Here is a 10,790-nt window from a genome sequence, read left to right on the forward strand (position 1 = left end):
TTACCAGATGTGATTGCTGTGATTTTAAGGTAGCAACAGGCAGATAGTTGCTATTGCTGAAAGAGGCCACATTTTCTCCTCATTTGCATGTATGAAAGTATTTATTTATGCCAGAGAAGAGGAAAAAACAAAACCTGATTAATCTTGAAGACAAGGTATCTCACATATATTTTAAATTAAAAAAAAAATAAAAAGAGAAAGAAATTGCTAAACATTGTTTTCCCGTCTAAGAAGTTTTTACTATTTTTTGGCCTAATTTTATGTCACAGATATAATGATATATTTTAGTCATGTGTGTTTATGCTCCCACACAGTGCTTTACAGCAAATATTTGATGATGGATTTTGAGACAGACCCTGCACAGGGCACTGCAGCTGAGCAAGGCTTCTTGTCCCCCTGCTGCTGAGGCTACACAGTGTGGGTCTGTACTCAGGGCTCACCATGCTCCCTGTGAGTCTCCCCCCTTCCCTCCCTGCTCTCTGCACAACGTGCAGGGCTCTCAGTAAGATCATTGTGGCTGGCTGGGTCGAGAACCAGCTTCAGGCTTTGCCACCAGCAGGTATCACCTGATCCCGACAGGGTAAAAGATAATTAGGCAGATTCAGCAACAGAAATTAACAGAAATAACGGATGTCAGGGAAATTGTACAAAATTCAGTGTTTGCTTGTAATGGGAATTTGAGCGTAACTGCCTTAATCTGAAATTTCGGTGTAAGTACAACCATTGTCATGAACAGTAATTTGTTGTGTCATTCATAATACTGCTGGCTTTGAGGTGCTGTTATAAGTGGAATATTATTTTAGCTGAATTTCCCTAATCTAGGGATTTGGCTCACGATTTTTCAAGATGGGAGGCTGGCAATTCTGAGTGATTGCAAACTCTCTTCTGGCCAGCCAAGGGTCTACTGTTTCTACTGAACACAAGTCCAGCTATGAACATTCCTCTGACCTGTATGTTGCCATAAAGATTGCCAAGGCTTTCCAATCAGTGCTAAATGAAAGTTTTCCATTTACAACCAGGGAAAAAATAGGGCTGCTAATGAAAAGAAGGTACTTTGCAGGTGTTTGGTGCTTACTGATATTTCAAAATTGGCTGTAAATAGTTAATATTGGCAGTTGTTAGATTCATGCTAATATCAAGCTATTTTGCTAACTGCACCCCATCATCCATGATGTGAACAGCCTTTCATAAATGCAAGGATTTCAAGGACAGGGCTGAGGGGCTTAGGAGAAAAGCATTTGCAGGGGATTTTGCTGCCCATACCCTTCCACCAGGAGCCCAACAGAGCAGCTGTATGCAGGGCTGCTGGGTGAATCAGCCATGGGAAAGGACACTTGAGGCTCAGGAGGGAATGAGGAGTTACGGGAACTTGTGTGTGAATGGAGCTGTCTTTGTCAGCAAGTGGCTTTGTATTTATCCCCACTCATCCTTTCAGCAATGAATCCAACCTGACTTGAGTTACAGTGAACAACTTTCCCCTAATGGCTCAGCTTTGAAATGACACATCCTTTTTTAGCGTTTCCCCATCAGCAAAAATCCGTGGTCATTTAAAGTGTTGCCTTAATAAGCACAGCAATTCTGAAAATATGATGCAGTTTTTCCAGAGCCTGGTACTTGGTTGTGGGGAATGACTCCTCTGCTTTGTTTGTGATGACAGCTCATGTTTGTATGTGGCCATGTGACACTGTAAGAGAACAAAGGCCAAGGAAGCCTTCACTCTACGTGCCAAGTTACTCCTGGGTCTCCTTAATTAAGCAAGTACAAATATTATGTATAGTGTTGCAAATTCTGCAGTTATCTCTGTGCTCCATGTCAGGTCAAAGGCTGATGTAAATCTTAAGGCATGAGAACCACGTCATTTTCATAAGAATTTTAATGTAATTTATGACAGATTTGCAGCTTTCATTTAGAAGGGTACTGTGGTGAAGCTGTTTAAAGCCAAATGTGTCCTGGAACATTTCAGTTGCACTCATAAGCCTCATTGAAAACTAATGAATGCTCTGTTCTCTGTCTCTCCTAATGAATATCGGATCAGAAATGGATGAGGAAACTTTGAATAGACTGTGAGGTCTGTGCAGTTTGAAAATCTCACTGCATTCTGTTTCTTATCCTTGCTGGCAGGGAGGGTATGTTGAGGTCATCTTTTAAATACACTTTGTAAAAGAAATTGGCACCAGAAAGCAACAGAATAGACCTGCAGTGAAGCATTGTTTCTCGCCTTTGTTTGCATTTTTGCTGGTAAATTGCTTTGCTGGTACCACTTCAGTGTGTGAGCAGTTAAGCAAGTTATGTTCAATTAGGAAACATAATACATAATAGAAGATTTGATTTATGGGTATTGGGTGAACCAACAGATTGAGTTTCTGAGCAGTGAGTGAAAACATTCTCTTTCATTAGCACATGACATCAGAGATACTGGCTGAGCTGCCCTCTTTCAGACTGGCAAAGCAAGATAAATTCTGGTGACACTTTGTTAGAGTAGAAGTCCTATTGTATGGAGACTATATTTGGGGTAAAATGCTTCTTATCTCCTTGTATTTGTCTTTAAGCTCTATGCCATCATCCTGTTCTTAATGTGCTACAGAGGTGCTGCTTTCACAGACTGGGAGTGCAGTGGTGCTCAGTGCTGGCTCTGGGGACATTCTGCTGCTGCCTGGCCTCTGCTTGGAGCCAGAGGTTGGGCAAAAGACTCCTGAGCTCTGTTGCAGCCCACATTACCCCATCACCCTACCACTCTTGCTGAATTTAAAGAGATGGTCTGATGTGTTTTCTTATCTCAGACTAGATAAGCCCCAAATCAGGGAGACAGGCTCTGAAGGGTCTGAAGGGATGTGTTCTGACAGTGATGGATTGACAGGATAACTGCTGTTAGTGTTTGCTGCACAGACATTCCTCAGCCCTCCATTCTCTGAAGAGATTACCTCTGACAGTAATTAGTGACTGCTGGGTAGACTTCCTAGAAGTTAAACATTAAAGAAAGAATACAAAGAATACATTAAATACAAAACACAGGGGAAGAAGAAAAAGGCCTACTGAGAAGAGAACCTAAGGCCATCCACCAACTTTTTGGAAGAGACGAAGCAATAGTCTAGTTCTCCTTTCTTTTACCTTAATCCTCTGTAAGATATTTTGGCTATGTAGAGAGATGCTACCTGTGGATTAGCTACAGAAAAAATAGCTGCCTTTATGTATCTGTGTAAAAAATTAATCTATTGCATGTAATTTCTATATTAGGTATTTATCTCATACACACATTGAGGTATCTCTCCTGAGTCATAAAAGGCTCCTCTATAGTTACTGAGTTTGTTTCAGGCTAGAACCACTCTATATTAAAATTTTAAACCCTCTGCTTTGTAAGATGCCAAGTGTACTTTTTAAATGTCTACTTTTGTGCATGAATAGTTACTGTATGGCAGACACAGTCTGAGAAGGCAAATACCTCTTTTGAGGACATACTTCAATAATAACAGTAAAAAGGGAATCATGATGTCTTTTGAGTTGTAAGCTACATATCTAGGTAGATCTGACTGTGAAAAGAGAAACATGAGCATGCATTAACATGCTGTTTATATCAAAGGATTTTTCTGTTTCAGAAAATGATTTTTGAAATGATTCAGAAGCACTCAGCAGTTTCAAGATTAGACTTCAGATGGTGTCCTAGATAATTTGCTTACAGAGTAGTCATCCCTCCAGAAACATACTGTAGCAATTCCTACTGTCACTAATTCCAAAGTTTTTCAGAAGCTGATCATTTCCTCATGGTTTCAGAAGAGTATGTTAGGCAGAGTGTCATGAGCACAGGCCATGGGAGGATGGTGAATTTATCCCTGGTGGGGTTTCATGTTTTAAATTGAAACCTGTTGCTAGGCTGAAGAAATAAATAATCATCAGGACAATTAAGGTCTTCAGAAAACAGCTGATCCTCTGATTACCAACTCAGCTGGTTCTAACTGGGTGCAGTGGGATGTGTGTCTGCAAGTAAACTATTGCAGTATTTGTATATAACCTCTTCTTGTGTTCTCTAGGTCATGTGCTGTCAGTTTATAGCTAGCAAAACAAGTTATTAATTTAGAGGGACTTGCATTGATTTTAGCAGGATTTGTGGAAAAGAAATAACTCATTAAAGTTGCCAGAGCTGTAGTGTTCTCAGAGTTTTGCAATCAGAACTTCTAAGGAACTGGAAAACCCAAAGCTCAGGTGATGGAAAAGTTTGCCTGAACTTGAGGAAAGGTGCCAATGAAAATATCCCAAGGTCCAGTTTAGCCAGACCTTTGGCTACTTTTTGGTTTTCCAGGGTTGCCTTGTGACTCATTCTCTTTTCAGAAATCCCATTTTGCAATTTCTCCTGGATCAGCATTCCAGAGCCTTTCTTCTTGTCTGGGGAAGAAAAGCTTATAAGTACCAATAAAGCAAAGAGCTTACAGAAGAAAGCACGGGACTGGACTATGCTGAAAAAGGGATTTTGGTGCCTTTTACCACATGTCTGACTTGTAGGGCACTGTGGGAGAAGTAGCAAGGCCATGAGTGTGGTGCCAGACTGAGACTCCCAAAGCCTGAGGTGTGTAGGAATCATGTGTCTGCTCACTGCTCTTTCTCAGTGGTACCTGAGTTACTGAAGGTGAACCATCTACACAAATAACAGCAGGGACATGGGGAGAGTCTGGTTCAAGCATGGTTAAAAGAAAGAGGCCATGAAGGTATACAGCTGAGGGAAAAGTAAAAAAAGTAGCTGCAAAGTAGCATTTCTCAGGCTTCATTCTATAAACAATTAGGCTCTCTCAAGCACCACTTTATAAATAATAAGATTCTCAGACAGTCTTCCCATAACAGGCAAAACACTCTGTCCTTGGGCTCTCTGGGAAAAGATAGCTACTCTGGGAACAGATATGGAGGTTTTGGTAACTTTTCAAATCACAGTGAGAACGCTGTCCTGTTTTCAATAAACAAATCATAGGTATTGTAAAACAAAAGGAGGGGTTAGAATTTTCTCTGTTAACCTATCGTGAGCTTGGATTTTGCAATATGCATGAAGTTAATTAACACTGTTATATAAAGTGGCTGATTGATCAATAAATCGGCATTTGATGTTCATCAATCGGATGGTCGTCTCCCTTCACTTCAATTAGGACACACCAAGGGTCTGCATTCCTTCTGGGCTTTGACACTGGCAAGTCACTGAGCTCCAGGCAGCTGCTTTCAGTGCCTGTAACAGGAACAGTGGTGCCTGCTGCAGGGGCTGAAGGAGATGTGTAGGAACACAGGAAGGTGTGATATTAGCAGTTTGTCTGTTTTAGCAAAGTGGTCTCTAGGCAGCAATGGTTAGCCACAGCAGTCCCCACTGAGTTTAAAAGGATTAATAACTTCAGCAAGAGCTGCAATTTATATTGCAGGCAGGTGAGCTCATCTAAGCCCTGCATGTTGAAGGGTTGATCCTAACAGAAGGTAAGCTTTAAACATCCCATCGTTTATGATCTGGATGTGCTCTCTGTCTGCTCAGCAGCTGGCTCAGGCCTCAGTGATCTGATTCACCATATCAGACCACCACATGAGGGAGTCTTTAACCTGTTGGAAATCAGTGTGTGTGTGTTTGTGTGCATGGAGGGGTGAGAGTGGAACAATGTCCAAAGGGTCAACCACAGGTACCAGATGTCATTTTCACCATTTAAGGTAGCAATTATATTCGCCTTTTGTTTCTCTTGTCCTTTCTGTTTTAATAAGTTAGGTACTAAGGACGTGAAGTTCTGCTGACACATGGATATAATTTGTTAGCTTGCTACTAAATTAGAGATGAATTTTAAAAATTTGATAATGAACTGTGGATACAATGTTCAGAACTATTTTGTCCTCAAACATACAGGTGGCTCCCTACTGGTGCCTCCTCATACTGGTGGTTCAGAAGAAGTCCTGATGATGCTGTATTTGGTTAAACTTGGCAAACTCAGCACAATCCTGAGGAGCACTGGGAACAGATCCTGCTGTCCACACTGTTGTTGCCTCGTTGTGAATGGGCCTGTGGAGCTCCATGAGGAATCTTGCAGTGCAAAATGTGAGTAAAGATGATGGGACCAAGCCCTTTGCTAGCCAGGACTGCGCTGCCCTATTGTTACAGCAAGAGCCAAATGGATGTGACTGCATGGTCAGCCACAGTGCAGAGCTATGGCATTTCTGCTTTCCAGATTCCAGAGGCAGACCCCAAGGAATGCTGCACTGAGTGACACATTTCTGAAATCCTGAGAAGAGGCACTTTGCTCCCAAACAGTGCCACACCAAAGCCTGGCTATTCCCCACTGCTGCTCAGTTTGTATTCATGGGAGATCTCTTTGCTGTAACAATGGGCAAGTGCAGATCTGGACATGTCAGAATAATGGTTCTGCTTGCTTTGCTGCTGCTGCTGGGCAGCTGCTTGTTGCTACTCACTGTACACCTCACTTGTCATCATAGGGTTGGTATGCAGACACCAAGGGACCTTAATTAATGACTTTGAAGATGTGGTCTTTTATAATTTATGACAGAAATTTAATTAAAATCAAATATATAGTAGTTGAACTAGCAGAGGATTTAAAGTGCACAATCTTTGAAGGAGACAGTGATTCCCTCTGACCACTGGTGGTGGATACTGAATGCAAATTTCATTTCATCACAGCAGATTCAGAACAGAATGGACTTGCTCTTTTTTTTTTCTTTTTTTTTTGTTGCAACAGATCTATGATCTTACCATCAGAAACCAACAAACACACAAACAGAACCAACCAACAAGAATAACTATCTGCTACATATACAAAAGCTAATAAATTAAACAAAATGTACAATTTAATAGAGCTAAGAGAAACTGGTCAATAATCACTTCAAGCTATTTTAAAACAATTGCCATGAGAGGGAGATGAATAATGGAAAAAATGCATTTGAATAAATTAGTCACTGCAAGCTGGTAAAAAATCAGAAATGTCTTATTTAGTAGCTATATAAGAGGTTTAACAGTAGGATTCAAAAATGTCTTTGCTAAATATTGACCATCAATCAACCATCTACAGTTACCATATTTACCTTTACAGTAGCAATAATTTCTTAGTTATAAACAACAATACGAATATATCTTATAAAGAGAAAAGAACTTTCCTGGAAAGGAGAAAACGATTTCCTCAGTGGTTGCTCTTGGTAATGTTGCAAAAAGTTAATTTGTTTTATATAACGAACTTTTCATGTAGTACTTCAACCATCTGCTAAAACTACAATTTGTGAACTGTTCAAATGGAATTCCTGGGCACAGTCATGGGGGATATTTATTTGAAGTTTTTTTTCTTTTGTTTTTAATGTCAATTTGCTACAGCAAATTGCTGCTCATATTGGATTATTTAAGGTTGTTTGTCTGGCAGATATATTTATATGTGAGTCTTAGTAGCACTGGGCTAACCACCATTAGGGCAGTGGAGGCTCAGCTTTCAGAGTGCTAAACCAGAGTGAATGTCACAGAACTGCAGGCTCCTCTCTGGTTGAGCAGTATTTTGTGGCTCACTGGAAAAACTGATTTTCCATCTGCAGTGTGCAGAGGGATGCCAGGGCCATGCCAAACGTGCCCAGCCTGTTCCTGGCCGTGCTCACGGAGCAGGAGCTGCTGGAGCAGCGGTGATCAGGGAATCAGGCTCGTGACCTCCCTGCCGGCATCACTGGGTCTGGGGTCAGATTCTCTTCCTTTAACCAGGTCATCATCTCATCACAGCGATCCCAGGAGCAGATCACAGCCTCAAAGATGCCAGAAAGGAGAGAAATCTAAGGGAATCCCACAGGGGAGCAGTGAGGAAATGCTACAGGCCCACAGAGCCTCTGAGGTGGTGTCGAGTTCAAAGGGGAACTTCCATTAGCTGGGAAGGCAGAGGAGTGGCAGCACCTGCCTGTCCTCCAGTTCCTTGTTAATGGGAATGACTGAATAAAGGCAGCACTTTAATGGGCAGGGAGGATGTTTCTCTCAAGGGATTAAATTCCAACTTTCTGTCTTTCAATGTTTTTATTACTCTTCCTATGCTTTTTATGAGCCGTTAATTTCTTTTGTACTTGACCATTATTAATACAGGGCAAATAAATGGTTAAGCTACTTCCAGAGGCAGTTTGATGCACCTTAGAGCAGGTCTACATTTTCCTAGGACCATTTGCACAAGTTTATACTGGGTTTTACTCCTGATTTCAAGATGATATTATAAAAAAAAATGAGTGCTGCTGCACACAAAATCTGGATCATGCATTTTTTTTCCTCTGTTTCAAAAAATAAAGTGCTTAAGGTTTTACTCTGAAATTTAAATGAAGATTTATTTTGGTTTTATCACTGTTCTTCCTAGGCTCCCTCTCTCCCCAGTCTGCTGTGATGTAATAGACAAAGATTTGAATTGAGAATTATGATCATAAGCAGATCAATACATGTTTTTCTGATGATAGTAAGATAAGCAGGGGGAACTTCCGTGTAAAATTATGGATTAAGAGGCATTACTGAGAACATGGCATCTTCTGTGGAGCTGCAGCACCTGTACAGTAATACTAAGTTTCCTTATTGTATTTTTTTTTTAGCATTACCATCTGTGGTAGAGTCATCTTCCTATTCCAGGAAGAGAGAGACTTTAAAATGCATCGAGTTGTCCTGCTTTCAGCTCTTCACAGTGAGAGCTTTTGGAACTTTACAGTCCCAACAGTTGTAGCTAACTGTTTCTTCCTGCTTGATCTCCTTAATAGCTTTGGGAATGTCAGTCCACATGTTACCTGAGATGATGTTTTACCCAGAACAGTGGCTTCATTCTGGATGCTGCTTTTAAAGAGGAGCTTTTGTCCACTCCTCTGATGCTTCTACCTGCAGTCTACAAATCTTTCTCAGGTAATTCACAGAACAGAAATCTGTAAGCTTAAAACCCCCAGCCCTCTGAGTTCCCAAGGGGGAGGTAGGACATTTAGCCTTCTTTGGGGAATTAAATATGGGATTTATCATTTACTTAATTCAGAGATCTCATAAATTAAGAAGCCTTTGCACACTCTTGGTCCAAGATGCAGTTCAACATCTCCAGCACACCTTTCTGAGCATAGTAACTCTCAGCATTTGCTGCTGCCAGCTGCAAGTCAATCTGAACTAAATTCCTACAAGAACACATCCAATACCGTTCATCTTGGCAGAATTTAATTTTTTCTTATGTTAATAACACCGAAATTTCGGGGAAGGAGGGCTCTTCAGGTGTCTCACCTTTATTAGGTTTTGCATTGCATGTCCACTGGAGATTCTTATTCATTAGCTCTTCCAGTTTTCTGCTCCAGACAGAAAAGCCCTAGATTTGCCTCTCAGAATTCACCATTTCAAGGAATATTTACATTCATATTTGTCATAAATTCAGTCTGAATATATGCCAGGCTCTTTCATAGGTACATCAGCTCCTTTGCATAGAAAATTCCATTTTCATTTGTTTCATTGAAGTTCCTCAGGTCTGTAGCAACATCTTTCTAGGAACCTCCCTGATACCATAGGCAGAAGGGAAGATAATCTTCTGCCTTTGAAGTCAGATGAAATCCTAACAATCTGTAACATTGCAGATTACAAACTGCAGCCCTCTCACAATGAGTCTCTGACCTAATGCACCATCTCAGGAAAACCAGCCTAAGTGAGCTCAGTTTATGTTACATTCTGGCTTATTGCAGAGAGCATGAGAACTGATTGATAGCAGTTGTTTGTTATTAAGGTGAACATTCAGGTCAGAATTGGTGAAATATGGATACACTGTGTGTACTCCAGAGGAATTCAGGAGCTGCAGCTCACAGGCTGCACAAACCTCTTTAAATTCCAGATCAGTCTCCTGATTATATAAGAAATACAATTACTACTGATGAGTAAAACAGAAAGGCAGCAGAAATAGTCATAGATTGTAGGTATATTCAATTCTTGTAGGAAATGCACCACAACTGATGAAACAGCAGAAGAAAACCTGGTCCCTGTGATGAAGGTGAAGGGAAGACTATTCCTCTTCCCTCAAACTTGGACTTGCAATTAGTGTTGCTGTCCCCTCCAAAGTCAGAACAAGGTGTAACAGGGAACACTGAAGTTCTAGAGAAGTACAGAGTATAAGATGGGAAATGAATTTATTTTTTTCTTAAATGTTTGAGTTTTTTTAACCTGTGTGTATAGATACCACATCAATTTTGGTGGTATAACAACAAAAGTTATCCCATAACCATAGTTTCTTCAAGACTTGGAGGAGAACTTTTTTCAAATCACAGAGTTTAACTGCCAATTGCTGCTTATTCTTGCAAAAACTCTTATGGCCTCAATTTGACAGAACACTTGAGCGCTTGTTTTTACTCAATAGTCATCTGAAACAAAAGAGATTAGTCTTATCCTTAAATGCTGGGTTGGAAAGTATTTGGTTGAAGAAAATTAAATGCATTTATCATTGCAAAGAATGTAAATTCCATACTGTCTAATTCTAATGGGCTGAAGTTCATTCAAAAGAATTGTGCTACTCATAAACAATGCGAAGAGGAAAGCAGGCATATTAGCAAGGAGAATATTTAATACTTCCAAAGCACCTTTTACCCAATGAGTTCACATTGCTATGTGCATAAAAATGATCAACACTTTAACACTTCTGTGAACTAAGCTGAATATCTCCTTTCTCAGATGGGAAAGTCAAAGCACAAAGACTTTGAATGATTTATCTGCATGAATTGGTAGCAGAGCTAAGAATCAAATCTTGGCTTGCCTCAATCTGCCATGGTATTATTGCTTATATGAACCATTCAGTCATTTATACTACACAGAAGTGACA

Source organism: Melozone crissalis, unplaced genomic scaffold, assembly GCF_028551555.1.
Source record: "Melozone crissalis strain CALT ecotype California unplaced genomic scaffold, PUWL_Pcris_2 ptg000007l_1, whole genome shotgun sequence".
Taxonomy (NCBI): domain Eukaryota; kingdom Metazoa; phylum Chordata; class Aves; order Passeriformes; family Passerellidae; genus Melozone; species Melozone crissalis.